Source organism: Canis lupus, chromosome 32, assembly GCF_048164855.1.
Source record: "Canis lupus baileyi chromosome 32, mCanLup2.hap1, whole genome shotgun sequence".
NCBI classification, from domain to species: domain Eukaryota; kingdom Metazoa; phylum Chordata; class Mammalia; order Carnivora; family Canidae; genus Canis; species Canis lupus.
In genome coordinates, this window is record NC_132869.1 from 21,891,573 (window position 1) to 21,919,194 (window position 27,622).

At 42.3% G+C, this 27,622-nt stretch overlaps 2 long non-coding RNA genes across 5 annotated transcripts in view; one reads left to right on the forward strand and one right to left on the reverse strand.

Annotated features, from left to right (window-relative positions):
• Window positions 1-860, reverse strand: part of LOC140622829 (uncharacterized) — a 69,116-nt gene extending 68,256 nt beyond the window's left edge. For 2 of the 4 annotated variants that reach the window (XR_012022492.1, XR_012022493.1), the window contains exon 1: window positions 558-857. This is a non-coding gene — a long non-coding RNA (uncharacterized lncRNA). Of the gene's footprint in view, window positions 1-557 lie in introns of all 4 variants that reach the window. The other 2 variants (XR_012022494.1, XR_012022491.1) reach the window with 2 other exon arrangements.
• On the forward strand, window positions 318-19,665 carry LOC140622830 (uncharacterized). Its single transcript, XR_012022496.1, has 3 exons — window positions 318-1,636; window positions 17,883-17,990; window positions 19,325-19,665. It is a non-coding gene; the product is annotated as an uncharacterized lncRNA (long non-coding RNA).
• Window positions 19,666-27,622: the final 7,957 nt, after the last annotated feature.

Genomic DNA, 27,622 nt, shown 5'->3' on the forward strand with positions numbered 1-27,622 from the left:
GAAATTCCCTGCTACTTGGACTTTGCTCTGCTTTTTGTCGTTTTGACAATTTTGTTTCATTTAAAAAAAAATTTATTGATTGATTTGAGAGTGAGGGAGAGTGAAACAGCACAAGTAGGGAGAGCTCCAGAGGGAGAGGGAGAAGCAGACTCCCCACTGAGCAGGGAGCCCAATGTGGGGCTCCATCCCAGCACCCCGGGATTATGATCTGAGCCAAAGGCAGAGGCTCAACCGACTGAGCCACCCAGGCACCCCAGTTTTTTTTTTTTTTTTTTTAAAGAAACCGTTTATTTTCCATCAACCTCATTTCCACTTTCTGCTTAAGAGTCTGTGGAAGTGGGGGATCCCTGGGTGGCTCAGAGGTTTGGCGCCTGTCTTCGGCCCAGGGCGTGACCCTGGAGTCCCAGGAGCGGGTCTCACATCGGGCTCCCTGCATGGAGCCTGCTTCTCCCTCTGCCTGTGTCTCTGCCTCTCTCTCTCTCTCTCTTCCTGTCTCTCATGAATAAATAAAATCTTAAAAAAAAAATTCTGTGTAAGAACAGTTTAGGAATACTCACTGGTTGTTCCTACTGGTGCAGGGGCCTGGCCTGTGAGGTGGGAGCTGAAGACTTGTCCTCAGTGGTCGGCTGGGCGTTCCAGTCCTCAGGAGGGAACCTTTGAAGGGTCAGAGGGGGCATCTGCACACCTTCAGACCAGCTTGCATCTGCCAGTCGAGAAGCAGTAAATTTGGGAGCTGAAGCAATCCATTCACCCTGAAACTCCACCTGGCACAGCCTTTACAGCAGGGCCCTCCTCTTCCTTTTCAGTTTCCTCAGGATCTCTACAGAAGAGATCCCGCGGGACTTTCAGCGGGAGCGCCTAAGGTGGCGCCACGCATGCGCAGAACGTCCTGCGGGGCTTGACCGCCTGAGTCGCTGAGGGGCTGCCCTGTGGTGGCCTGGGATGGCGCCGCCCTCTTGGCGCTGAGGAGAGTCCGTGTTACACCGGTTAACGTAAGAGCCTCGGTGAGAGGCTGGTGGTCAGCCCGGAGTCAGTAACCAGTGGAAGACCTGGCTCCGGGGAGGCGCTGCCTGGCTCAGTTAATGAGGTTTCCAGGAGTGAAGCGGCCCATGAGAGGGGTGGCTCTGGTGGGAGCCGCAAACTTCGTGTCAGCACGGCCCACTGGCCACTATTTCTGGAGGATATAACAGTGACATCAGCCAGAAGCTGCCAGCAGAAGCTTCTTTGAGGTCCTCTTCAGATTGATGAGGTAGCGCCATCGCTTTTCCTTTCCTAGATGGACTGATCCATTTGGAAGTCAAATTTGATGCCACCTAAGTGGGTTCCTGTTGCAAGGAGTTTGAGAACATCCTCTTTCATTTGCGGGACATCCAGAGCTCCAGACATCGTGGAAGTTTCTCTTTAATTTATGTAGGAACCCAGAACAGTGCCACATGGACCCCTTTGGTTTTCACACGGCGACTCTGCAGCTGCTGGAAGACTTGATGGTACTTATTCTTGTCTTCTCTGGCCAAGGCCCTTCAACACGTACTGTAATGTCAACTCCTCAGTGCCCCAGCTGCTTTCCCCAGGACATGATCCACTGGCTGATATCCCTCGCCAAGTGTGGCTCCTGCAGATGGACGCGATATTCCAGGTGGGTGACCAGTGTGGAGCAGGGACTCTCGTTGACCTTGTTCTGTACATTACAGACTCTGTCCCAGGACAGGCAGCTTTCTTCCATAAAGGACAAGAATGTGGCTGGGAGTTGGAATATTGGCGGAGCTCAGAACCAGAGGTGGCCTCTGGGAATGGCTTTCAGGAAGTGAATGAGACTCAAATGAGGTAATGGGTGTAAAAGCCACAGACAAGTATAAAATTCCATGAAAATGTAAGGAGCACAGTACTGTCAGCAGGCTCTTGTGCAATGTAGTAGGGCAGGTGCTAGGAAGCATTGTAATCTGCTCTGGTTCTTATAAGATAGAGCTCCTACAGGGTTTCTTTTTTTCCCCACTCTAATTCTATTTGCTACCTTGGACAAGTCCTTTAAACTTTCGGCTGTGCTTTTTTTGCTGCTTGAGACATTATTTGGCTGCTCATGACTGTAAGTCCCTCTTCATGTTTCTTCCAACCCCCTCCTCCCACCCGTACTACTGCTGCAGCCCCAGACCCATAGGCAGTTCTGGAAGGGTGTATCCTAGGAACTGGTAATCTTTATCACCTTTCTGTGACCTCCATGACATGTGGGCCAGAGCATCCATTTGTGGCAGTGCTGTCCTCGTCAGAGTGGAGGAGGGGGTGACTGTTATTAGCCTCTTACCAAATTCCCTTGAGCCCATGTCAGGCTTCCCTGGCCTGTACTCTATACCTTCTCACTCCACCAGCAGTGTGGCATGGGTTGGGGGAGGGATGTAAAATACATACACTACTCTTTTCTCTGGAAAAAGGGTAACCCAGGAAGGTTGAAGTGTCCTTGGGTACACTGCCAAGGCCTGCGTCTCCCACAGCATGGGGTTAGGAGAAGGGAATTGGATTTGCTGGGTGACACCCAGAGGTCAGAGCAACTCATGACGTCCTCCTTCCTGAGCAAATGTGGTGGTTTCAATGGTACCAATGTTGGGAGAGTACTTCCGTGATGCTAGTGTACTCCGTACCTTCTAAATCAGCCAAACTGTCAACATAAATCATCCTTGCTCCAGACATTTGTTTTTTGCCCAACAAAGCCATCAGACTCTCGCCTGAAATTGTACAAGGAAAGTTTAAGACAAGCTCTGGGCAACAAATTCCTTTTCTCCCTGTTTCCTCCCTCTGCTCCTCTTTAGTCGCCATTGTTCAGCAAGGGATTACTGTGCAAACCAGGCAACCTAACCTCTCTTTCACTCAACAAAGAAATTCAGCAATCTCTGAGGCCGTGTCACCTTGCCAGCAGAAACACTGAACGGCAGTAGTGCTGAGAGTCAACACTAATAGCTGACACCAAATTAAACTGCCAGACTCAGTGTGATGTAGCTCTGTCACCTCTTGACACTTCTGATGTGAGTACAGGGGCTTCTGCAGGAAATTCATCAGCTGTAGTTCATGACGCATCATCTTTACATATCTGTCCATCTACATTTGTCAGCAACAGGCAAGTCTCAAATGACTTCAGTGATTGGTATATAGATTGCACTACTTCTAGACATAGTAAACAGGGCTTTAACTCTTGGGGCTCCTTCAGCTCTGCCTTCCTTGCTGACAAGGCCTGGTTACTGGTATTGCCATTCTCCTTGGGGTTTGGGTGGTGATTGACAAAGGCTGATTAAGAAGACCCCCTTTCTTTTCTCCCACTAACCAGGATCTCAGATTTGTTGCAACTTTCCAAGTTAGCTATTCTGTGGATGGATGCACCTGCTCTCTGATGTGCATTTCTAGGATGTCATCTAAAAACTCATATTTACTCGTTAATGGCTTGATTTGCCATTGCTCTGATGGGGAAAATTAGAAATTTAGTACAGGCTTCTCTTGTTAGTCACACTTGTTTGCTTCCCAGTGTAGAATGTCTGATTTTTCCATGCCTTCCAGGCAGATCATTTTAGTATACTAATAGCTGCTAATGTGCCAAGATTAGGGTTTCACTGGCTTACAAATATTTTCAGACCCTTAAAATGCTCACTGGTTGTTACCACTGTAGCAACTTATTTTGCACATTTGTCAACATCATCAAACTCATGTATACTCTGAGGAATAAGTTAAGTAGCTTTACAAGGGGTGCAAATGTGTTTTTTTCCTTGCATGTTTTCCTTCTGTGTTCCTGAAAGAATAGTCTAAAATATATAAACAGTGATGAGGACATGGGAATCTCCAGCTTTTGGTATCTTATTATAAGCTCTATCAAACATTTTTTTGGGGGGGTTCATTTTTTTAGAAGATTATTTATTTAGTCATTCATTCATTCATTCATTCATTCGAAACAGAGAGAGAGAGAGAGAGAGAGAGAGAGGCAGAGACACAGGCAGAGGGAGAAGCAGGCTCCATGCAGGGAGCCCGATGCGGAACTCGATCCCGGGTCCCCAGGACTATACCCTGGGCCGAAGGCGGCACTAAACCGCTGAGCCACCCAGGCTGCCCCGGGGGGTTCATTTTTAGTAATACCACTTTCAATATGCATTTCTGTTGAATGAAGACTATGCATGTTCACAAACCATGTATATGTATTTATTTTTGTTTTCCTATGGAAAATGAACTTTTCTATGGCAAGGATGATACTTTTTTGTTTTTAATGTTTTGAGAGTAGAGCACTTGATGTTGTTACCTTCGTGACTGGGAAGTGCTGTTACATGCTGGCTCATGAAGGCCATTCTTAGGCCTTGAGTAGGTACTACTACCCCTTAGGTTGTAAGGTCATCTGGTAATTGTTCTGTGTGGCACCCAGTCACTCACTTGAATTTTGGGTTACTGATGAGGTTTATAGTGCATTTGAAGACACCCCTTTGAGGACCTCTCTGCTGGTTGTGGTCAGTTTTGAGGCCTTCTTGAAGATGGCAGGCCTAGAGCACTAACAGGACCTAGTAATCTATCCCCAGGTGGATTTTCTAAGGCAAGTGAAATGCCTGTTTAAATTTCTTGAAATAGTCTGAACTTTAACATTATCTGGAGTGGGTAGGTAGAGGTGGAGATGATGAATAGAAATGAAATAAGATTTCCTAGGAGTTGATAGTGTTGCAGCTAGGTGTTGGATACATGGGGTTCATTAAACTATTTTCTTTTGTGTATTTTTGAAAACCACCGTAGTACAAAGTTAAAAAATGTTAGATTTCTCAAAATGTTGGATTATGTTTGTGAATTGAAATGACATTTAATCTGTTGTTAATCTTGCATTGTTTAATAGGTGAATTCATGTCAAGCACCTTTAATATTTATTTTATATAAATATTAAGTATTTAACATGGGCTCTGTTTTTTCTTAGTACCTCTTGGACTTCTCTCATTTCACAAAACGACTGGTTTTGGCGTCAGACTTAAGCTTAAGTCAGCTCCCCACTGCCTAAGGAAAGCCTGACATTTGATATACTTACCTAGGGTATTGTCTGGTACTTCAAGAAAATCAGGCTTCTCCCTCCTCACCCTTCACCCTAGAATTCTCATGACAATTGTGGCTGTAGAGAAGAGGCTTGTGGAGAAGGGAGGCAGAGCTCACAAGATTGCATTCACATGAATCCTATTTTTACACATATATCATCCCATTTGAGTTTTATTTCTGTTCTTCAGAGTGCTCTCTTGATTCAGAATGCAAGACACCCATTACCTTTAATAAGGCTGGTCTATACATCAAGGCAGATCATGTCATGTAAAGGTTTATGGCATAACAGTAAGATTAAATATCTAACACAGTTCACATTCCACATGGGTTTCATGACTTAACCAATATTAAGGAGAGCATGCTTAAGATGAATTCACAGAACACAATCTTCGACTGACTAATGCACGAGACTACAGTCCAATACAGCCAAAAGCAGGAACACATTCCTGCTTACTCAGAACCATTGTGGTGAGGTCAAGACCCAGTGTATGGAGCCAGCCTGAGAGGAAACAGTGAGCAAAGTGGCAGAAAGAATTGCTACAAATATAATGTATAACTCATATCTTAGAAACATTTGGAAAGAGTGTGCTTTGAGGGGACATTTCTGTAAAATGATAGGCATCTCAGCAATGAGACAGCAGTAGGAATCAAATCCCCTTTATATGAGTTGGCTCTGCTTAAATATATATTTGAGATGCATATGAAGCATGCAGGTGGTTAGAATAAGTCATGGGGTAAAAACAAATTGAGACTGGCCACTCAAAGCTATGTTTCAGAGGCTGTGACTTGAAGTGGCTGTGACAAACACTTAGCTCATTCAACTGGGGATTATAATGGGAGTGCTGACAACCCTCACTAATTAGGATGCTCTCTGGCAGCCCTGTAATAGCTGCGGGGAGCTGCTGTCAGTAAACGGTGTTATATTCGGGGGTCATTGCATTTGGTGTCTCTCTGTACCGCAGAGACTTCACTTGCCTTGCTCCTAGCAGTCATCTTGCTTCCAGCTCTTCCTCTAACACCCCAAGGATCTCACTGCCCTTCTCCAAGAGACACAAAAGATTCTGAGCTTACCCGCAGTCTCCTCCACAGCGGAGGGTGAAAGATGACACCTGCAAACACACAAACTAATTATAACCCTATTTAGTTCCTGTGGGTGAATCTCTCCGTCCATCCCCTTTGCCCTTTCCCACATTTAAGTCCTATTTGGTGAGGAGGGAAGGATTATTTCTGGAAACCAGCCTTTCCCCTCCAGCTCTCCCCAGCTGCCCAACAGAGGCGAGTCATCCTGTGGTAATTAACAATCTCATCTTGAGGAGTACGTTTTATGGTACTCTTGGTCAGGCAAATTCTAAATTAGCTCAGTTAAAACGGCTCATAAGACACAATGCTGCCATCCCTATTAACTCCTGGACCTCGGCCAATGCACCACACTATTTTGGGAGCTGGGCTTCTGGCAAAAGGAATCATTACCTAGAGTTTATGTGCAGGAGGAGCAGTGTGGAGAACACACAGTCATGGCAGCCTTCTCTCCTTCTGACTTTACTCTTAAGTACTGCAGTGATAAATGAAATGTTAGAAAGCATTGATTGTGGAGAGGGCAGGACACGGGGATGGCGAGGGAGTGCTCAGGGATCTGTCACTGAGGTTACTATGCCTGTCGTCACCCAGGAATGCTGGGGAAGGTCTGCCAGATTTACACTTGGCTTCTTGATGGTCCAGAAGAGGGTGGAAGGGCTTTTCCGGATGCCACCAAGAATGGTTTGACCCTCCCATCTGTATAGAGCTGGATTGAGTGGAGAGAAGCTGGGGGCTCCAGGTTCTTCTCATATAGAACATGACCTTGAGCAAGTCATGTTCTCCTTTTTTGTCCTGCTTCTTTAACTACTAATTGAAGAGGTTGGGCAATATGATCCCTGATGCCCTTCCTATCTCACATCTTGTGACTCCAGAATTCTCTATGAACCTGTGGAGTCCTGCTGGGTTGTTCTCTTGAGTCTCTGAAAATAAATGTGGGCTCTGTGAGCCCAGGTTTGGTGCCCTCTTTATTTAAATCATGGTTGCCTCTGGTTCTGAAAATATATCTTTCTAAGATTTTTCTACTGGAGACTTTTAAATTCTGGGCTCGGAGGGAGCAAGGCATTCAGCATAAAATAACCTGCTGAGTTATGAATGCAAAGAGAGGAACATTTAACTTTAAAAAGGTATGCAAACAAGCATTTTTTGAAGGTCTTATAATGTAGCAAAGCAGTTTGCCAGGAGCATGTGTGTGTACTGTGGAGATGGGTTCCTGCTATGAACAGGATACTCTTTCTGTCCTTAAGCAGCTTGCGATTTAAGGGAGATCAATAAATAAATAATAAATAAAGGGTGGGGGTTGAGTTTGAGCTGAAGTATACAGCAGAATAACTTGAAACCAGCATGGGAATGGAGGAACAGCTTTTAAAAACATAGTAGTGCTAGGGTCCTACCTAGATCTGTGTGGGGCATTTGGTGGCTCTTGACTCTGGGCACTGGTATCGCTAATGATTCCACCCTTTATTTCTCTGAGTATAATTTGTTAAGCAAGGGAATCTGAGAAACATAATTCAGAGCTTCCTGGACTCTGATATACAGATGGGGATGAGACAATGACCATCAGAGGGGGATGGAAACAGTCCTACAAATGATGAAGAGCTTGCATTGGATCCACAGGGAGAGGAGAAGCCACTTTGACATTTTAAAGTGTGGGCTTGTGTGTTCATCACATCATCAGAAGAAAGAACTTTGGCAGCAGTCAGAAAGTATGATGGGGGAGATGATCATCCAAACAAGAGTTTAATAAACAGATGACAATAGCTTTAGATCACAGAAGATGAGATATACCAGACTTTGTGAAATTCTGAAGCCAAGACATAAAAGAAAAATTATATCCACATTGAAAAATATGTACAATATTTATTTGAAAATAATCATGTACAGATGCAAATACATAAAGTTAAGAAAAAAAAGAAAGATAACAGCTATCATCTACTAAATGTTTATTAAATGCAAGCATGTTTTACTTACTTTACATATTATCTCATTTATTTATTTTGAAAGTTTTTATTTATTTATTGGGACACAGAAGAGAGAGAGAGAGAGGCAGAGACACAAGCAGAGGGAGAAGCAGGCTCCATGCAGTGAGCCTGATGTGGGACTCGATCTTGGGTTTCCAGGATCACACCCTAGGCTGCAGGCAGCGCCAAACCGCTGCGCCATTGGGGCTGCCCATATTATCTCATTTAATCCTTACAGCAGTCCTAAGTAGTAGGTATGGTGCCCCCATATTACAGGTGAAGCAACTAAGCCTAAGAGCTATTACGTGACTTGCCTAAGTTACGAAGTTAACAACTATCAGGTTGTAATTAGGGGAGGGTCATTCCTCAGAGTCTAAGCTTGTCTGATTCCAAGTCTTATTCCCTATGCAGTATAACCTGATTTGTTCATGAAACATTATGCTTCTTGTATTTATAATATTTTCCAGTAATTTCTAAGAAAAATATGAATTTTGAAATATTTTAAGGTCAATGGGTAAAACATTTAAGGTAAGATGTTAATGCAATACGACTGAGACCCAGTGCCCTCCCAATGATTTCTGAAAACCACTGACACAAATGTAATCATCATCATCATAGCTCTTGCCATTAAGTACAAATATCAGAGGACAGACATCCTTTAAGAGCATCCTTTAAAAGGGAGATGAATTTATGCGCCTGAAAGGGGGATGTCATTTTTCCAAGGGAATGAAGGAATTCAGGTGGAGTCTCTCATGTTGAATTTTGATCCAGAGATTTGAAGGAATGTTCCTAACTTCCTCTTTTGCCCTCAAAATTTAGAGAGTAGAAGGGGAACTAGAAGAAACTCTTTTGTTTTTGTTTTTTAGATTTAAATTCAATTAATTAACACATAAAATATTATTGGTTTCAGAGGTAGAGGTCAGTGATTCATCAGTCTTATGTAACACCCAGTGCTGGTTACATCAAGTGTTCTCCTTAATGCCCATCCCCCAGTTGTCCCATCTTTTCACCCCTCTCCCTTCCAGTGACTTTCAGTTTGTTTCCTATGATTGAGAGTCTCATAAGAGACAAACCATAAGGTTTGTTTCCCTCTCTGATTTCATCTTGTTTTATTTTTTCCTCTTTTTCCCTATGATCCTCTGTTTTGAGAAAACTTTTTTGAAAACAAGTGTTTTTGATGCCCATGTAAAATACAAAGTTTTTTTTTATGTTAAATATAATATTGACATCTTTGTTTCTTCTCAAATTTTTATTTGATTCACACTGACCTGGAAGAAAATGAAAATGATGTTTCCTAATGTTTGGCAATAGATGGCTTTATTATAATAAAGACCATTAAAGGTAAATTCAATGAGAAATGTGTGATTTCAGTTCATTTTCTCTTAAATGACTGAAAAGTTCTTGTATCTCTCTGTAGAACCTTTTTGACATTGGGTGTTGTAGGTTCCTGGAATGATCTACTTTTTTAGGTTGTGCAGAATTTTCTCTCTAGGGACTCGGGAACTAGTTTCTCATTTGAAATGATTTATAGGTACCATTTTTATGAGGATGAGGGAGACCAAATAGCTTCTTTGGGTTTCTTTATGATTTTATTTTATTTTAAAAAGATTTATTTGTTTATTAATTTGAAAGAGAACACAAGTGGGAGGGGCAGAGTGAGTGTGAAAAGGAGAGAGAATCCACACTGAGGGCAGATCCTGAGGTAGGGCTCAATCTCATGACTCTGAGGTCATGACCTGAGCTGAGACCAAGAGCCAGATGCTCAACCGACTCTGACACCCAGGTGCCCCTTTTTATGCTTTTGTAAAGTGATATACCATGTCACACTATGTCCTTTACCATTTATTTTTTCCACTTGTATCAGTTATGAATGCAGGCTTAGTCATGAAAAATTGAATTCACTCTGGCTAATTTAAGCAAGAAAGGGATTGATGTTAAGGATATTAAAGCATAGTGAGAAGAAACACATTTGGGTACAGGATTCTAGGAGGATCACTTACACCCAGGTACAGAAACTGGCCTGATGGGAAAACCCTGAATCTGTTGATCACTACATGGCAGGAAACCAAATTTACTGTGAGTGCTAAGGACACTAGCCCTGATGTCCCTTTTGTGCTGGAAATTCTGCTCTGAACTACTGGAGAGCCTTCATGGGCACTGCTGCCTCCAACCCCAAACACTGTATGCTTCTGGCACTCCTCTCCCTGGGAATAAGGGATATCTTTCTCGGCCTGTCTCTTATATTGAACACTTCCAAAATACACTCTTACCTTTGTGTGCCTGATTGGCAGAGCCTAAACCTCAGGTCTGTGTCCTAGCTGCAAGGGAGTCTGTATATTTGTACTTTGGGGAGATTGAGTTTACAAAGTGGGGATTTCCCCTGACAGAGGAAGTCTATTCAAAAGATAATGGGCCCTGTAAATGTGGCAGATGTCACTATGCCATCCTAGGCAATTTCTTGTTTCCAAGTATATGAGGGAGTGGTACGTGGTCAAGGAAAGATGTGAGGAAACTCATTGAGTGGCTCTGTAGCAGATGTTATGGGCATGGTACCCATATTCATTGGAACTTACCATATTTAGGTGCTGCAGCTCTTCTTACTTCTAATACCTGCATCCCTTTGCGCAGGGTGGGATGCTGGTGGAATTAACATCACTCCAGCAGCTGTCACTCAATCACTGAACCGCAGTGGTAGCGGGCTTGATATTTGACCCTTTATGTCTTCCTTGCCTTCCTGGTCTCTCTTCCTCACTTGCCTACTGGCCTTTGGATCTCAAATATACCACCTGTACCTTGTCTTGGGTCTGCCTCAGGGGGATCCCACACTGAGATGACCTATTTGCCATAGGTATTCTCATGTTTATTAGGAGTTCATTTTTTCAGTACCATCATGCAATCATGTTTAATGAGAAAAGTGGGGCCCAGTTATCAGTGTGGCTTTGATAGAAGGCTTCGTGCCTCCTCACTGTGAAGTGTGTTGTGGGATGGGCTGCTCCCAGTCAGGGCTGTGTCTCTGGGTTTTCAGACTCGGCCACAAAAGCCCTCACAGTTTCTCTTTGCTGCCCCTCAGGGTATTTCAGGTGACAGAAAATCACTGCTGGGACTGTCCTCTTGCACAAATTGCTGCTAAAATACTTTTAAAGGGTTCAACTCACTTCTCTCGGAGCTCCTCTTTGCTCCTTTATGGGTAGCAGAAGACAAAAGAGAGAGGGTGAAATGGAACATTTTTGAGCCCTTACAATGCCAAAAAATGTAAGCTCTCTGCCTCCTAAGACTAGATTCTGTTTCAACAGAGGGAGATAATTTCCACTTGGCTCTACAAGAAGAAATAAAGCAATCACCATTCTGTCAATTTTCTAACTTAAAGCTCTTTCTAGTGATTTCATATCCAGCAGTGCCACTGTTGACAGAGCCCTAGCTGGGCTGAGCTACCTGCAAACCTTTCCAAAGTACCTCAATAGGAGCACTGGTGGGAACTCTTTTCTGAGAGAGCCTGTGTGCTTTGAAAAGATTAGGAAATTTCATACGTAGTTTTTGAACATGGAACTGTACCCCTTCAAAGCATGCTCTTGTAAGAGTGGCTTGAACACATGGAGAAAGATTACTCTTTTCAAAAGGTGCTGTCTTCCCAGGGCCTTGCTCTCTTCTCACTCCAACTGCTGACCCAACTTTCCACCCCTCCATGTATATATGGGCTTCCCATACTACTGCCCCTTTGCTTTTTCCAGATATAAAAGTCAAACACTCCTAACTGCAGTACCTTTTCTCTGAAAACACTTGACCCACAAGATCTACAAACACTCTGTTTTCAAGTTGTGGAAAATGGAGGCACAGAGGAGAGAAGTGATGTCTTTAGAGTTATTCATGCCACAGAGGGAAGGAGAGCTGCCTTGAAAATGCTCCCTTAAGAATTAGACAGAAAAGCTTTTATACCACTTAGTGCTTGAAAAGAACCACTAGAAGGGGCCAGTGTGGAGGGCACTTGAGGACAAATTCAACAAATACCACAGAATATAAGGTTTGTTTTTTATTTGTTTTTTTTCCTTTCTCTAAATTATCCATCAGAAAATAAGGAGTTGTCTACAGTCATCTAATCAGTACCAAATTCTGCTGAGTGCCTACTATGTGCTAGATAATGCCCTAGACCAGGGGTCAGACAACCTTTTCTGCAAAAGGCCAAATAGTAAATATTTTAGTCTTATAAGCCATATGTCCCTCTCTCCTGTTCAACTCTGCCATTACAAAGCAAAAGCAGCCACAGAGTATACAAATGAATAGGTGTGGCTATATTTTGATGAAACTTTGTTTACAAAAGCTTTATTCCCAAATTTGACCCACAGATTTAAAATCTGAATCCTCACCAGTGGGTATTTGTGGCTTGGGATAAACATTCAGCCACAGTATCATGCATGGACTCCAAACAGGCTTCATGAATGAAGATGGTGTGCTCTGAAACTTGTGTGAAGTGACCTAAAAAATGGCTCTAAAAAGACACTTAGATCGAAAAAGCTTGTGATAAGTCTGAGTAAAATTACTTCATGTAATGTGAGATGGTCAAGGAAGAAATATTTGTGAATTGATATTTCTATTTTGATTCTGTAGATGTAATTTAAATATATGTGTGAATAAAATTAAAATACTGTCTAAGTAGAAACTTTATTATTTAATTCACATTCTGGAAATTGTATATTCAAGTTGGCTGAAGCACTTTTGGGGGAAATTTTCTTTGGGGGAAGAGGGAAACTGCCTTCTATTTTCCTCTTCCAAGCTCTCATCATCTCCTCAGTATCTGATTGAGTTTTTCCTGTTCAGACTGTTGCTCTCCCACACCCCACAGTCAGTTTTCTACAAACCTGTGACAGTCACAGTTTTAAGATGGAGATCAGATCACATTACTTTCCTGCTTGGGACCCTCCTATGGCTTCCCACCACATTCAGAATACTGTCCAAAGTCCTTCATAAGGTGCACAAAGGCCACCACAACCTGGCTCTTACCTCCTCCTCCAGCCCAGTTTTCTACTCCATTTCTCCTCCCCTCTCCCTCTGATCCAGCCTCATTTACCTCCTTACTGGTTCCTGACTCAGAGCCTTGTATTTGCCCCCTTTGTGCATGGTGCTTTCTCACTTCCTCCAGGTCCTGCTTGAATCCCACCTCTTTGGAGAGACTTCCCTGACTGTTCCATCTAAAGAAATTCTGAGTCATTATCCATCACCTTAATCTACTTCTTTTTCTTCATAGTGTTTACCTACTCTTTGCCTTTATTATATATATATATATTTGCACATTTGCCAGTCTCCCCCATTGGAATGTAAGCTTTGTGAGGGTTTTGTCTTCTTAAAAAAATGCTAAATTCTTGTTTTAGAACAATGCCTTGCATATTGTAGACAGTCGATGAATATTGAATAAATGAATAAGTGTGTAAATGACTATATGCTATTTATGGAGTACCAGTTATGGGTCAGACATTATCCCTACTTCTTCAGTGTATACTATTATGTAACTTCTCTTGCATATGTTCGTCCATGGGTGATGGACAGTGGACAGAATGAAGAGATCCCACTTTAGTGCAAATAGATTACAAATGTTATTTGAGAGTATAAAATAAATTAAAAGAAAAAAGAATTTTATTTGTCTTGTGAGTCTTCATGTAGCTGTAGTATGGCCTCTGTTTGAACTTGGGTTAAGTCCTGCCTTCTTCAGTTATCTCAGAGCTGATCAGCCTCCCACTCTCTATCCTGGGAATAATAAGAAAATGTATGAGTTCTCTCTTCTCGTGTCTTCCATAGGCAGACCTCTTTTACAGCCTTGTCTGTAGGATAGGGATTCTGTTAATACACTTTTCAGGGATTTTTCCATCAGTTTGGACCTCCAGAATGGCAATTCCACAGTGACTAAGCCTGAAGCCCTAGGATGCCCTCTCCTCTGAAAACCCCTTGGATTGCTAACCTGTGATTCCTAAAACTAATGTTTCCCTGAATGTTTGCTACTCCCTTTTGCTTTAAGACTCAGATGTATGACCTAAATCCACTGACTTATTTTATTTCAAAAAAAATTTTTTTTGGTATCTCTAGTGAAGTGTGCTGATCTGGAGCACCTGGTTGAAAGTTAGGATCTTAGCTACAAATGATCACAGACGCAGAGCTCAAAACTAGCAGATAATTTCTTCTTTATTCTAAAGTATTGTTGGCTAGGTGGCAGAGTCACTTCACAAAGAAGGCAGCACCTGGCACGGTGACCTCTTCATTCAGTGTTTCCTTTCTTCTGCCCCTGTGCTCACTTCATCCTGCTCATCCCAGTGGCAGCTCTTCCTGTTTTACCATTGAACTTTGCTTTCTCCACATTTCACTTTGAATTATCATGTAGTCCCTCCATTGTCTTCTCATTCCCAGGGATTGTTTTGTCACCTTTTAGGTTCATTCAAGTGTTTCATGTTGGGGCTTCCATCTTCCAAATGATGCCTCATGTTCTCCACCTGAGTTGGTACTAATCTTTATTACTCCCAAGTCCGTGAAGGATTTCTTTTACCTCATAGGCCAGGCCACATTCTAATGCTTCCTCTTTCATATTTCTTTGAGAGATTTATTTGTAGGAAGCACATCATTTTGAACTCATTCATTCCTCCTCTAGTGTGAGCTTCAACTGGTAGGAATCTCTAATCCAATTTCTTTTTTAGGTACTCTCAGTAACAAGCCTGCAGGTGAGGTTACTTGATCTTCGCATACAGATACTACTTCTTTCTTTTTTTTTTTTTTTTTTTTTTTTTTTTTTTTTTTTTTTACTACTTCTTTCTTGATTGAGCTCCTAGAAGGTCTGTTTCTGGTGAAGCAAAACTCATCCTGCCATCCTGCTTGTCTCTGGCTCTTGCTAAGGTTTTCCAAGGGAACATTTATGCCTCTGTACCTTCACCAAGATGAGGTGGTGTGGTTATAGAGCAAAGAGATACAACTCTTTTGATTTTAATGCTGACTAGGTTGTTGCCATTCTCTGCCATTTTTGATAGAATGCTTTGGGGGCTGAATTACCTTCTTGGTAAGTGTGCCATCAGAGAGGGCTACATTTGCTAAATGGAGATTCTTTCATTTTAATTTTACTGTTACCTTGGATCTTCCTTAGAGTTTGTTTTAAGAATTATGGATATTGTAGCCATGCTTTTCTTCAGATTTACCATAAGGTGGTAAATACTCCTTGCAAGAAATGTGTGACATGTAGAAATGTATAAAGAAGCACCAATGAAAACAACCAACAACAATACTCATTCATATCACTTTCCTTATAGGAGTAGATATAAGTACTGGAAGGGATCTTATTCCCTTTCCAGTTAGACTGCTCCTAACTGATACACAAATCTCCTACAGTTTTCCTAGAAAGTGCTGTTCCCAGGGCCTCTGACCTTGCTCTGTGATTTCTTCCCCTCTTCTCTGTAGGTTTAAATCATTCCTTCTCTCAAGTCCCTTTTCTAAAGCCTTACTTAATCCCTTCATGTGGATATATTTGGTTTACTCTTTCATCCATTTATTTATATTCATTTCAGTAGGGTAATACAATGTTTGTGAAAGCTTGATGGTTATTGAAATTTTCCATTTTAAAGATAATAGTTTTCTGGGTTTTTGTTTGTTTTTGCAGGTAGAGATTTTATATTGTGGAAGACAGGAGTACTGTTCTCTTTCTTTCTTTTTCTTTTTTTTAAATAAATTTATTTTTTATTGGTGTTCAATTTACCAACATACAGAATAACACCCAGTGCTCATCCCATCAAGTGCCCCCCTCAGTGCCCGTCACCCATTCACCCCAACCCCCCGCCCTCCTCCCCTTCCACCACCCCTAGTTTGTTTCCCAGAGTTAGGAGTCTTTATGTTCTGTCTCCCTTTCTGATATTTCCCACACATTTCTTCTCCCTTCCCTTATATTCCCTTTCACTATTATTTATATTCCCCAAATGAATGAGAACATATAATGTTTGTCCTTCTCTGATTGACTTACTTCACTCAGCATAATACCCTCCAGTTCCATCCACGTTGCAGCAAATGGTGGGTATTTGTCGTTTCTAATGGCTGAGTAATATTCCATTGTATACATAAACCACATCTTCTTTATCCATTCATCTTTCGATGGACACCGAGGCTCCTTCCACAGTTTGGCTATCGTGGACACAAAAACAGACACATAGATCAATGGAACAGAATAGAGAACCCAGAAGTGGACCCTGAACTTTATGGTCAACTAATATTCGATAAAGGAGGAAAGACTATCCATTGGAAGAAAGACAGTCTCTTTCTTTTTCTATTGGTCAGGGGACCTTAACATTTCACTATGCTTTTGGTAATGTAAAGGTAAAGGGCAAATCCTTCTTGGAAAGGACAGTTTGAGGTTATGATGAAAGAGCCAAACTCAAAATGATGTAAAATGTTCTTCATTATGACAGAGTTGCAACTCTGCAGAGATTGTTTTGATACTGACTGGGAGATGAAGAAAAGATTTCCTCCTTTAGTTGCAGGGAAGGGGAAGAGATAGACATTGGTTCCAAAGTGACAGCTTCTGTCTATGGAAGTAGTAAGTTGGCTTTGAAATATGGTGGCATATCTATTGGAGTACCATGGAGAGAGAAGCATTCAAAGGCATGGCTCCATAGGCTCTGGGAACAGTAATTGCTCACACCATGTGTTGTGGGTCTTCCCTGTTTTGTAACTCCCCTCAAGGTACACCCAAGCCTTCAATAAAGATCTGCTGAATACAATAGCCGGCCTTAGGCTTGTGTTGGGTGATTAAGGGAGAGTCAGTGTCCACACTTGGGAATAACTGGTACTGAGAGTGCTCAGGTGACCTGGAGAAGTTGGTTATGCCAAGCAGTGAAGTTTAGAGTAGTAATCTAGATCCAGATATGACAAGTTCCAGCCAAGATGACCCCTGGGATACAAATATATCCCTTAGATACCCCTGAAATATCTAGGGAGGGAAACCACAGTAAACACCGTGGACTTTTCAGGAAGCAGTATAAGGTGCAGTATAAGGTTGAACAAGAAGTCCACACCATTGTTTTGGAAACAATAGAGACAATAGGAAAGGGCAATCCCAGGACTAGAGAAGGAAGACTTCTTGATTGTACATGTATTCAACAAATATTTGTGAGTACCTATTCTGTGCTATGTAATCCTTGTCCTGATGAAACTCACAATATCACAAAGACGCACTGAATTGTCTTCATAGTAACATGGAAATACAATACAACAAGGCTAATATTGTAATAGAGGTGTGTATACAACACCGCTTGAGTATAGAGGACAGGCCATCTGACTGCCTAAGAGGGTGGGAAGGCTCAGGAAAAGTTCAAGGAGGAGATGTTTAACCTGAGTTTAAAGGATGAACAGGAGCTTAGACAAAATGGTGAAATGAATTTCAGGGAAAGAGAAGAACATGAACTTATTATCTAGATGTGTGAAAGAGCATGGCTTTTGGGGGAAGTGGAATATTGAGTAGAAAGGAAGGGTAGAAGACCTGATTGGAGTGGGCATCTTGGAAAGGGGACAGATGGGTAAGAAATAATATGACACACTAAGGTCTTTGGATTATATGTACATAATGAGGTAAAGTTTTAAAAATGTATGCCAGGGAGTTACAGGATCAACTATGCCTTTAAAAATAAATAATTCTGTGCTAATATGAAGGATGTCTTAGGTTGAATTCCCTAGAAGCAGAGTCTGAGATGGAGATTCTTATGATTTATTGGAGGAATGCTCTCAGGGGAAAAGTATAAAGGAGTGAGGGAAGTGGGACAGAACAGGGGAAGAAGCTGGACAAAAATGTAATTTCAGGAAGAATCTAACCTCAGCTTGATCTCATGGGGGCTCTGGAGCATGAACTACATCTCAGAAGTTGTCCTTCTGCACCCAAGGGGAAGATGGCATCCTCTGCATCTTCAGGTAAGATGATTTCATCAGCTGTGGATAGTCTTCCAGAAATGGGTATTGGCATGTGTTGTTAGCCACTCAAACCTGTAGTATCTGGGGGACAAGTGCATCAGTTGATAAAGGTGAACTGATGGGAGTCCAAGAGTATTAGCTATAGAAAGTGAGTAAGAGGATCATCCCACTGGAAGTGGAGAACAACTAGAAGTTGTCAGGAAAAGTATAAATTGGGTGGAGAGAGGGACAAGGGTACATTTCAGAGATATCTGTGAGGTAGAATTGATGGAATTTGGTGACCAAATGGATATGATGGTGCTTGAGGAGGAGAGAGGATTCCAGGTGCCCTCTTAGTTTGGGTAAGAGTAACTGGGTGCATATTTTATGGATGCTAATCTCTGACTTGATTATTAAGGGTAGATTTGTCAGTAATGATGCTGAATTTGGATTGCTCTCATTTTATTGGGTTTCTTGCCAAATATCCAGGGAGTGATGATCAGTGGATAGGTGGAAATCCATTGCTGTAGCTCAGGGGAGGAAACTGAGCTGGAGAGTTTCAGATGTCATCAGGGAGATCTGGCAATAAAAGCTGGGGGGTGGATGAAATTGCCCAGGGAGAGGAAGACAAGACAGACAATGCTGAAGACAACTCCTGCAGTGCTTTGTACCCACAGAAACTTAGAATATGTTAAATTGAATTTTATATATTAATGAGGTGCTCATTTGAGCTCATAGACTCATTTCCCATCAGATTCTACTGACAAAAAATTAATGGACTGAAAATGACAATTGTCCTTCTTAAAACTGTTGAGTGAGAGACATCACTAGATTATTGGTTTTCTCTTTCTGCTCCCAGCCTGAAGTTTCAACCAGGGGTCTGAGTACTAGGCCCCTGAAATAAGACCTTAAATATTCTTTCCTCTCAGAGGGCTGGCTGTGTGGGCTTCCATATGGGTATGCAGGTATCTCCATGGACCTCCTCCCTCCAGGTACTTCTGAGTATGTCTGAGACAGGGCACCTGAGCAGATCTTTAAAAAGAGGGAGCAATACTTTTATCCACACAGCCCTAGACACCTTAGTCCTGGGGATAATAGGGTAGAAGAAATTTCTTCTACTATCACTACCTTTTATAGACTCCAAGCTTATGGTTTCTCAGAGGATTTTTGGGGTGCTACCAGGATGTCCCTTAGTAAGTCAAATGGATAAGGCAAAAAACATCTGGGCCTCAAGCTGTTGATTTGACCAGTCAATATGAAGTGGCATTAGGGTAAAGTTCTGGCAATACCACATGTTTAAGCTATGGAAAGACATATTTCCATGTTGACTCAAAACCCTTGCCTTTTCTTTCTAGTGTATCGAACTACTCTACTGATTGTCCACCTGAGAAGTGATATTGCCTGTAATTTTTGAAGGGTTAACTAATGCTCCTAGAGGATGTGATGGAGGAACAAACACTGTGAACATGTTCAGTGTTACACAGCTCTACCTCAGGCAGCTGACAGATGGTGATTTATACCACAAAGTATTGGCATATTCTTTTTTTTTTTTGTATTGGCATATTCTGATGAAGTATCCTGTTATTGAGACATTTTGGCAGATCTAATATTTCCTTCTCTGTGTAATAGAAACATTTTCATTGACATTCTTAAGTTGTTCTGCTCTATTGTGAAAAAACATCATTTTAAATTTCTATTGAGGTATAATTTACATATAGTAAAATTTGGTAATTCTATCTGTACAGTTTGGTGAATCTTTCCCACAGCAGCTGTCACTCTGGAAACTTTTCTCCTGCCTTTTTTTAAAAAGTAAGCTCTATGTGGAGTCTTTTGGGTTTTCTATATAGAGTATCATGTCGTCTGCAAAGAGTGAAAATTTAATTTCATCTTTGCTGACTTGGATGCCTTTTATTTCTTTTTAAGGAGGGCATTTAATGCAGTAAGCAGTGAGTGTTAATAAGCAACTGATGAACCACTAAACTCTACCCTGAACTAATAATATACTACATGTTAAGTAACTTTAATTTACATTAAAAAAACCCAAACCAAAATCAAACAAACAAAAGATAAGCTCTGTGACCAATGTGGGGCTCAAACTCAGGATCTCAAGATCAAGAATCATGTGCTCTACCTACTGAACCAGCCAGATGCCCCTCCTCTTGCCTCTTATAGTCAATCCCCTCCCCCGACCCCTAGGCCCAGGCAATCGTTGATCTGCTTCTGTCATTATAGTTTCACCTTTTCTGAATTTATTTTTATTTTTTACCTATTCTGGAATATAAAGATGGCAAATATAAAGGGAAAAATTATCTCCTGTTAGGTTAGGTGAAATATTAGCATGACTAATCTTAAGAAAATCTGCAGATACACTGGATTTTATATGCTTATATGGATTATGTCTTTTAGAAAGTAAGCAAAAAAAAAAGAATGGTCCATTCACTAGGATATAGCCTTTGGTCAGAAGAGGAGTAGGCTCTTCCTGTAACCCTGAAGTCAAATGGACAGTTCAGGTTATTATCAGGATAATTCAGGTCAAAAACATCTAGATCATTTGAGCTTCAGTGATTTTTTTTGGATCTGTGCATTCTAGCTTATTGGACTTCCTTACTTAATGAAGTTTGTATAATAACTTGTCTTATGGGGTTCTGGGGCCTAGGGAGGGTGATTACTAACCAAACAGCCAAGCTGGAGATGGAACTACAATCAGTTCCCAACTTCAGTCTCTCAACTTGGGATGTCTTTTAGAAATAGCTCTCTGGGTTGCATGGTATGGTGCCCATAGGACCCCTCTTCCTTCTTCATTTACTTGTTCCTGCAGCACACAGGTGACTGGAACTCTCTCTCATCTCATTCCCACATTTCTGCATCACCCATCATCCAAAGTGTGAATGGAAAGATAGGTGGAGAGAAGGAAAGGGTAATGAGAAGGTGACTCTCTGCCACTTCTCCCCTGCTGAGGCTGTTGTTTTGAGTTCTCAGTTTCATCCTTTCTCTTCAAAGTCTTCTCTGCGGCCAGGTCCTGCTTGGGTTTTCATTCTAGAGTCTCCATCTCTTCCCCTGAGCTTTTGTGATGATGAAATACCCAGGAAAGTTTAAATCCTGGCGGTGCCCCAATCCTTTCAGTGCAGAGAGAATACTTCTGTCTGAACCTGTCTGAGCTAGAGGGAAAAACAGTGTGTTTGTGTGGACTTGGCAGGGAAGGATAGGAAAGAACCAAAGGAATGGATTCATTATGCATGGGTTTTGAGTTAGGCATTGGGCTCTCTAATACGATGTCTCTAGTTCAAGAACAGTCTCTGAATCAGTTATAGGAGGGAGGGTAGCTTGTAAGTATTGTGCTGGCCTTTATTGCTCTTTTATGCAGAGGAATCTGAGGCTCAAAAAAGTTAAGTAACCTGAGATCCCGTAGCTGATAAGTGATGTCTGTTTTCCATCTCTTTTAGCGGAGAGACCCTGTTTGGAAGTTGTAGGTGGAGACCGTTGGAAAGTCACTCTCTAAAGTTCAAAGAATTACAGAAAGAGGGTGAGCAGGCTGTTTGCCTGGGAATTCATGTGAGCACCGGGAACTGCAGCATGTGGAGGCAGCCATATCTTCTCTACCTTTTGCCCTCTGGAGACCTTCTCATTTTCTCAGCTTTCCTCTCATTCTCACCCTAGGAACTGGAGCTGGGGGTTCTGGAGCTGGGGGAGGTGGGCTTCCAGTCCCATTGCCTGGCAGGTAAGGGAGGGCACCCTATCTCACTACTTCTGAGAGCACTATGTTCCTGGGAGCACAGTAGAACCTTGATTCCATTCCCCACGGCATCACTGCGAGGCATATTTATTACCAGCCTCCATAGAATGCAGTGTCTGACTTCTGTTCACACCATCTGAGGTGTTCAGATCACACCCGATGTTTGTTTGTACCCATTGATTCCATTTGCTAGAAATGAAGCCTGGATCATCTGAACACTGAAACATTTCTTACCTTTGTTTCCTTCACTGGCAGAGCTGGGGTGACCTAATCTACATGGCGGTAATATGAAAGGATTACTATCTAACCTGGACCCAAGTGTGATCACTTCCTAAGTTTATTTGATTATATAGTATATTCTCTTATCGTGCTTTGGTGTTGTGATAGGCTGGGACTTCTCAGAGAGTAGGATGGAAGCTGGACAGGCAGGATAGCCCTTTATCATGCTCTCATCCTTCCCCTGGGGTCTGTTGGAGATCAGAGATGGGGAGGAGAGAAATCATACTAGATAGCTGTACCTTCCCTTCTTCCCACGGGTTTAGGAGAATGGAAACTGGGGACCTGAGCAGCAGGATATATATCATGGTTTCGAAATGCTGGAGCAATAGCATTGTCTGGCTCTTAAATATTCCCATATGTTGGTTTCTCTTGCCTTGAAGTTTAGAAAAATATATCACCGGACTGATGGAGGTGTCAGTGGCATTTTCTGAGAGCAGTCACTCTCGTCTGAGAGCCTCCTCCCCTCTTTCATAGGATAGGGCCTGTGCCAGTGCTGGGAAATTCAGGACCTGTATTAGGAAGAGTAAGCAAGGTGTCTGGGGTGCAAGCTTGTGCCCCAGGGGCTTCACTTGCCTCCCTCTATTTTCAGTTTGCTAGAAATTTGTATATCACAGAAATGACCCTCAGGAAACACACACATTTCATTAGGACAGAGAAAGAAAGAGCCCACGGCACTTCACCCCTTTGACAAAGCAGGCTTGTTTTGTTGTCATTGGTATGGAAAATAAACTGTAATCAGCTGTCTTGGGTCTGATTTGAACATATTAGTTTTCCTGAGGGACATGTCAGCAGGTACAACCCACATGCCAGGGACTAAGGAGATAACAGCAACGATGCTAATTTGAAAATACTTCTGTGGCACTTAGCAGGGTGTGATTTTAATTCATTTTTTGTCCCTTGGTAATCATAAAGTGCTTTCAGCCTGTGAATATCCATTTTTGACCAGCATGCTCATACTTCATCTGGGGACCACATTTAATGGCCATGGTGATGATGGGGTTCACAGGGGAATTGTGTAAGGTACAGATATTTGCTTTGTGGAGAGAAACATATCCACTGATACCAATTCACATGGCTATTCTGTGTAAGAGCTGTACATCTGAATAGTTGCCTGTATGCAAGTATCATTTGAACACAACTGCTAATATCTGCATAGCCACTGGGTTTGGTTCAAAGTTTTATTAATGTTTTATTAAAATTGTTTTATTTAAAGGCACCTGAAGCATCTGCCTTCAGCTCAGGTCATGATCTCATGGTCCTGGGATTGAGCACTGCATGGGGCTCCCAGCTGAGTGGAGAGTTTGCTTGTCTCTCTTCCTCTGCCCCTCATTCCACTCATGCTCTCTCTGTCTCACTGTGCTCTCTCTCTTTCTTTCACTCTGCTCTCTTTCTTAAATGAATAAATAAATAAATAATCTTTAAAAAATTGTTTTATTTAATTCTTGGACTAAAGTTACTTAGTGTAATGGAAATAGTATAATCTGTGCTGGATTGCTTGAATTCCATCCTTGCCACTTAACTAGTTGTGTGAACTTGGACAAGTTATTTAATCTCTGAGCCTCAATGTCCTCAATGGTAAAATAGGGATAGTTATGCCTAAGGTAGGGCTATTGGAGGTATTAAATGAGCAATGCACAAACAGCACCTGGTACATAGTGAGAACTCAGTGGGTGTTGGTTCTTTCTTCTCCCTGTTCCAGACTGGGGCCAGTGCTCTTTTCTCTATAGCCTAGCTGTCTCTGACTTGACAATCACTCTAGTTTTGAGGGACTGATTGTATAAATTGTTCTCCCACAGGCCCAAGTATGACAGGGTGATCCCTTTTAGCTGGAAATCTGCTTGGTTTGCAAGTAACCCAGGTTAAATGGTATTATTTGAGATTTTTATATTGAGGTCTAGAGGGCTTGGAAGGTAGTTTGGGCTCAGCCTGGGCACTCCTCCTTGTTGCATTCCTGGGTTGCTTCTCTCCCTCCCTCCAGCAGGTGCCTGTGTTAGACTCACCCAGAGGAGAGGCAAATTGGTTGCCTCTTGTGGCCTCCTTAGTGATTCTTGGTGGCTCCTCACTCTGAATGGACAGTCTCTATTTTTCTTTTCTTTTTTCCCCACATCTTTGCTTCCATCCTCTCTGTTCTTTACCTGGTGTCAGGGAACTTTCAGCTGCTTCTTGAGAGTCCTGCCTTTCCCATGGTGGCCCAACACCCACCAGGACTTGAGAACGTGAGAAGCTAGTTCTGTATACTTCTTATTTTTGTTGCCTCACTTGGGGCTAACCAAAATGGTGTCAAATGATGGGAATCCCCAGCACCATCTCAGGTCCATTACGGATTTATTGTTTAGATTGGAGGAGCCCACATTCCTCAAGCAGACACAGTCTGGCTCTGAGATGACTAGGTACAGAATCAGTGGGTCAGAGTGTCTGTCCTGGCTCAGCCATTTGGTAGCTTGGAGCAACCATGTAGCCTATCTGAGCTTCAGTTTTCCTCATATGTTAAATGAGAAGGGTAGTAACAACTTGACTGACAGGATTTTTTGTTTTAAAGATTTTAATTATTTATTTGACAGAGAGAGAGAGAGCACAAACAGGGGGAAGAGGAGAAGGAGAAGCAGGTGCCCTGCTTAGCAGGGAGCTCGATGCAGGGCTTGATCCCAGGAGCCTTGGGACCATGACCTGAGCTGAAGGCAGACAATCAACTGAGCCACCCAGGTGCCCCTCCCTGACGGGATTTTTATGAATAAAGAAAGCAGGTAGATGAAAAGGCTTTCACACTGAAGAACAGGAAGGCATTAATATTATGGGCCATAGCAGGCTTTCTCAATTGTTCTCACGCCTAGAGGATGAACTTTGGCCAGACATTTCTGGCCCACACTCCCTTGGATGCCAACCTTCTTTCCTCCCTACAGGAATTCTTAGGGAGATCATAGGATCACCTACTGTATTCAGTGGGAATGTAAAGATATGACCACAGACACGTCTCTCTTCATCCTGAATGCCCTCCAGCCTCCATTGGGGAACTACTAGGCAGAGGCTCTTAAAGGTTCTTATTAATAAATTTGGCAGTGACGAAAAGTGCTGCAGGTCATGCTAATTAATGTGTATTAACGTTCCAAACAGATAAAAAACCTGGCTCTTATGGGCAGAGAATCCAGCAAGATCTCTTCTCTCCTTCATTCCACCACCCCTACATTCCCTCCTGTCCTCTCCACTCACACCATCTTCCTCCCAGACTCCCTTCTTTCTCTCTGATGATCACAGCTGCTCCTGACATCCCTGGGGAGAATATAGGAAGTAGGCTCCCTTGCTGCCAAATCCAACTTTTGGGTCATTTATTACTTCAGAAGATACCTTGCTATTAAAGCACTGAGGCTCCTGTTTTCCTTTTTCTTAAGGAACAAATTCCATCATAGTCAAGGCCACACAATTAGGTGTATGGGAGCAGAGCAAACACTTGATAAGACCGACCCTCATTAAGTGGGAGTTCTGAGGGATGCCAGTGATTGCTTCTTGAAGCAGCAGCCAGTGCAGTGTTGGATGTGTTTGTCCCTCCCACCCTTCTTTCCTCTTTCCTTTCATTCTTTCCTCTCTCCCTTCCTTTTTTCCCTTCCTTCTTTCCTGCTGTCTCTCCCCTCACTGCTTCCTGCCAGCAGACATTTCTCCTAAGCACTGAAAACAGAAAAAATTTTGGAAAAATGTAAATGAAGAGCAAGAGGGGATATCCTTTTTTGCCTTTATAAGCATAAAATAACTTAAATAAGGGTCTCTTTGAAAGAAGAAATGTTCAGAAAATGCAAGGTCATTCATTAGATTTTATGTAGTACTCAGTTAAAGCTACTAGAATATTGTGGGTAGCCATAGTTTTTCTTCATAGTATGAAGTATGTCTGCAAAATATACAGTTATTAGTCATACTCTTTTCATTTATTCTTCAAGAATGTTAGAATTAATTTTTATCATTGGGCACAGAGCTCACTAACATGGCCAAAGCAGCAAAGAAATCACTGGCGTACTTTCCCAGGGGACTATTTCCAGACCGCACCTTGACCTCTCTGAGATTTCCATGACTGCTCTGTGCCCTTAATGACTGGTCATCTAGGGATGGGTCAATCAAGTCACACGCTGTCATGGGGGTAAAAGGACAAGCTGAGAAGCCATTTGTATCATTTTACAGAGAACAGGGTTAAAGACGGCAAAGTATGAGGGCTTCTTAAAGACAGCTTGGGGGAGCGTTAGGGCCTGTAAGTATCTGGCTTGGCATATGCCTTGTGACCTCACTAGATGCTATCCCTTCTTTCTACAACAAAGCCCTGTTCTGCTAAACACCACATTTAAAGTAATTAACATGGGTCTTGTATTTTTCATCTGCTTTTGCTCTTTGAGTTACTTTATTTCTGCATTCATGTAGCTCCTGACCTTTTCTTAGGTTTCTTCTCCATTTCTAGGACTAGTCAATGGATGGGACTTCCCTGTTTTGACCTTTGGTACTTCTAGGACTGGCTTGTCCTGTGGGTCGGCCTCGTGTTGATGGTTCTGATCACAAGCGGGTGGTCCAGCCTGACCTGGTTTCCTTGGTAAGCACACCAAAGATGGTACCTTTAGTGTTACCCACTGCATCCACCCGCCCCCCTTTAGTTACTGAAGACCTGCTCATAGTGTCCTTCATAAAGGACTTCAACAATGAGCAATAGTGGGCTGTGTGACTGCTCTTCCGTATTCCAGTTTGCCTTCCACCTTTGTTGCATTTATGTCATACAGGCTCATGAAGTTTAGAGGTTTGCAGTTTCTAGCTCTTCCAGTGCCATTTTGCCTGATAATATCTACTGAGTCAGATCTAACTAATAAGATCTCAAGCTCAAGAAAAATCATAATCTACTCTAATTTGTACCTTTCTCCTGTGGTTTTGCAAGGGGCTCTTAATTAATATGCGAGGAGTTTGTAAATCTGAATTCTCTCATTGCAGATGTGAAGAGCTATAATTTGTAATAACGGAGGTACCTTTCCTCACTTGTCTTGGCCTGGAGTGAAGGGGCTCTGCTGTGATTTATTACCTCACTGCAAAACCTTTGATAAGTGGCTACCAAATAGATCCTCATTACTCAAAACTCTTCCAATTCCTTAAGCTAAAGTTCTTCCCAAACCTCATGCAAGCCACGTATGTTCCAGGGGAAATGAATCAGGGATCTCTTTGCTAAACTATTTTGGCATAAAAAAAATATCATAAATGAGAGAGGAGAAAATCTTGTTTGCTAAAGGGCTGCTGGGTGAACTGCCTCTTGGCCTTTTGATAGCATCTTTGAAATGGAAATGGCCAGCTGCCTGACCTTCTGTTCAGTGACCCTTTTTGTACAAAGTCAAATTGCAGCCGCCTCACAGCAGCAATTCACCTATGGACACAAACAGGATTTCCATTTTTTTCTAACCTTTTTTTTCCTGGTGCATTTGTTACCGTGAACATTTTTTTACTATTCACATAAAAGACATCATGGTTAAAAAAAGGAAGCCCTTTGCATCAAAAGGATTGTAACTCATAAAGATTTCAAAATACTAAGGAAGTGTCTGTCTTTAATTCTGCTCTCTATCTGAGCCTTTACATGTATTGTAATTTGAAGAGGCCAGTGAAAAGACTATATTCTGGAACAGTTTGGGGT